The following is a 3,500-nucleotide window of genomic DNA, read 5'->3' on the forward strand; positions in this document are numbered from 1 at the left end:
AAAACCAATGCTACTTTGCTGGTTTCCTCTGCTGCCTCTGAAATGCACCCCTCGATGCCACGGAGTTAAAAGAACGCAACTATATGGGATATCTGATTCTTCTTCTGTGGACAGCTCAGTTCTGTCCTTCTCTGATGAGACTAAAGGTAACCTAAACCTGAAAGCCACTGAGTTGAGGCTCGGCCTTCCTGGATCTCTGTCTCCTGACCGAGACTCAGATCTCAGCTTGAGAAGCTCAAATCAGTTGAAAGAGAAACCCTTGTTTCCACTGCGCCCATTAACTGATTGATCACCATTCTTCAACAAAGACAGCTGTTTTGGGCAGCAAGAGAGGGTTCTCAGATGCCATGAATGGGTTCTCAGAGGTAAATTTTGGTTTAATTGATGGATATGTAATTGTTTTTAAATGCCGGACCTTGCACTTAAAGTCCCCAGTGAATATATATGCAGGCAAAGTTTCTTGCTGATTCAGAGGCCAATAATGTACTGTCCCCCAGGCCTTCTCATCACATGGGATTAAAAACTAGCTCTATGCTTGAGAATCTTGGGGCTCAAGCCAAATGAAAGAAGTAAACACCGACAAAGGCAACCTTGAGAGGGCTTCATTCTGTCAATGAAACCAGAGCAAATCTCGAAGGTTCTGCAAATAATAATAGCAATGCACCAGCTACCAAGTAAGCAGAAAGAAAATAGGAACTTATATTAATTTTGGCTGTAAGGCACCAATACTTGAACCGTTTTTGCTTTTTTTTTGCATCTTATGCTGCATCTCGTATCTGTCAGTATCAATGCATCTGAGCGGCTAAGCTATAGGAATGATTTCGGATCATCCTTTTGTGTTGTGGTACAGGCCCAGGTTGTGGGTTGGCCTCCTATAAGATCATTTAGGAAGAATTCACTGGCTACTACTTCTAAGAATACTGAAGAAGTAGATGGAAAAGCAGGATCTGGTGCCACTGTTCATCAAAGTCAGTATGGATGGTGCTCCATATTTAAGGAAAGTAGATTTGAAGAACTACTCTGCATATCCAGAACTGTCATCTGCACTGGAGAAAATGTTCAGCTGTTTTACCATAGGTAAGAAATTAATTAATAATACCTGAGTCTATTAGCACTTAAAAAAAATCCATGATCTCTTTGCATGAATCCAGTTACTGCGTGTTTCATTGTGATTTCAGGTCAATATGGCTCCCCATGGAACCCTTGGCAGGGAGATTTTAAATGAAAGCAAGCTGAAAGGATCTTCTTATGGGTCTGAATATGTTCTAACTTATGAAGACAAAGATGGGGACTGGATGCTTGTGGGTGATGTTCCTTGGGAGTAAGTTCTGAAACGTTATAAATATGGTATTTTAATTGATATTTCTTTACAGGGAGGATAAACTTCTAGAGATCAGAAGTTTGAAACATAAAAGCATGTTGCTTATAACGTGTGGACCTTTTCATATTATTATGGTGGTGAAGTTTTAGTTTTCTCTTGCTAGACTGTACAAAGCTGGCTCCGTCTATAGATTCTCGTCATTCAAAGAATTGTGCATATCATGCATGCGCTGATCAAAGCAAAGTGATCCCACAAGATCTAGCCTTTTATGTCAAGTTATGAAGATTTTCATTGATTGACGCTAAATTGCTTTTGAAAAGCGTTCCATAACGTTGTTGTCCCGTGGATGTCATGCCAAACTGCTGAGGATTTAATGTTTTAACAATGAGTGGGTTCCTCTTTTGAGAATTAGCGTGTTCAATAGGGCATATGATGGTTGATGTTTTTTCCTTGCCACGTGGAATCTTTTGTAAGAAAAAGTTAAAAACAAAGTCGCATTATATTTATTTTATTGTGATATTTGCCATCAACTTTGAATCTCATATTTCAACAATTTGCAGGATGTTCATTGATACATGCAGAGGCTGAGGATCATGAAGAGTTCTGATGCCATTGGGCTAGGTTCGTCCCCCGTTGCCTATGATTTAAGCTGTACTTGTCTGAATCTGAACAAGGTGCTAGTGAATCATGTCAGAAAAATCGAAAAAGAGAAGTTATTGCATGTACAAAATTTGCATAGTTAAATAATAAACATTCAAAAAGGAGTTGAAACAAAACCTCCCGTCATATGGATCAAAGCAAAAATAAAGTCACTCCAGTATGTGGCTAACTTGTAAGGCAGTCCAAGGGTCAACTGGTTGCTAAAAGTTAAAATTTCTAAATCCTGCATTGAAAAAACAACTCTCTCTGCATTGAAGACACCATCAGTTTTATATTTTTAAATCACCATATCTGATTCAAATTGACTTATATTTGGGCTCCTTGCAGCTCCAAGGGCTGTGGAAAAAAGCAAGAGTAGGAACTAGGCAGCCGCACTCATCATATTCTATCCAACTGTCTGATAAAAAGCTTCAAGACTACATGAGAAGCAAACAATGACATGATTCGGAGTGGATAGAACATTACATCAAACTGGCTTACTTGCTCCTCACGTTATTATTTACTGTTAGTGTGTTTTCCTTTTGTCATGCCATTTATGTTCAGTAACTTTCTGATTCGAGAATGTCAAACACCCCTCCCAAAGGAAAAAAAAAAAAGACCTTATTTTGGGAGTGCTTATGCTGTTGTATCCTAAGTGCCTAAAGTTCCTGATGTGAAATGCAGGGATCTCTAGTTTGTAGGTTGCATTGTTGCTTCGACACGTCTTGTATGTTTTTGCGTGGCAAAAACAGACCACCTAGTTATGTGTCATTGTCATGTACCTGTTTTACCGTTTCACGAATATGTATTATTATATTATTATTTACCTATCAATGTCACTCACATGTTTGGAAGCGTATTGAAACAGCAAAGGGCAGAAATTCCGAAGCCTGAGCTTCACTGTTGCTAATTTTGTTCCGTGTTTTTTTTTTTTTAATACAAGAAACTTTGTGCTCGGTGATGCTTTTGAGTAAGGCCATAAACTATTAAGATATTGCGACAATGTTAGATATGGTTGTCGGGGGTTTCCCAAGCCACGCATGTGATTCGGAAATTCTTCCATTAAACAATTTCAAGATATGGATGATTTTGAACTCCACCTTTGATTCCCGGTTCTTGTGTTAATAGTGATGCCGCCTCCACGTTTACGACTAGGAGGGAGGAGTAAAAATTTTCAATTTGGCTTTCTTAAATTTATCATTTGCGAGTATTTCATCTCTTGTCCATTTATATATCTTCTTTTATACTTATTAGTGTCTTCAATTCCTTTTGTATTCCACTTTTATTTTTTCTCCCAATTTGATACTTCAATTTTTGAAGTTAAAATCATTCAAATCTTTCTTTCTATGTTGTTGTTGTTATTATTTATTACTATATCAAAATTGCGTAACTAAAGTCTTGCTTCACCCTTTTTAGTGGCTCAAACGTGATAGTCTTACCTGCCACTATACCATTCCCTATCACAAATTCACAACACATGGTGTTCCATTTCTTATTACTTCTGATTTTCCGGGTTGAAAGAAGTCAAGAACTCAAATAT

At 38.0% G+C, this 3,500-nt stretch overlaps 1 pseudogene; it reads left to right on the top strand.

Annotated features, from left to right (window-relative positions):
• Positions 1 to 6: 6 nt before the first annotated feature.
• On the top strand, positions 7 to 2,814 carry LOC129303609 (auxin-responsive protein IAA8-like; annotated as a pseudogene).
• The last annotated feature ends 686 nt before the right edge of the window (positions 2,815 to 3,500 follow it).

The sequence above is a fragment of the Prosopis cineraria genome, unplaced genomic scaffold (assembly GCF_029017545.1).
Source record: "Prosopis cineraria cultivar Desert tree isolate PC_DT_omini unplaced genomic scaffold, ASM2901754v1 PC2, whole genome shotgun sequence".
Lineage (NCBI taxonomy): Eukaryota > Viridiplantae > Streptophyta > Magnoliopsida > Fabales > Fabaceae > Prosopis > Prosopis cineraria.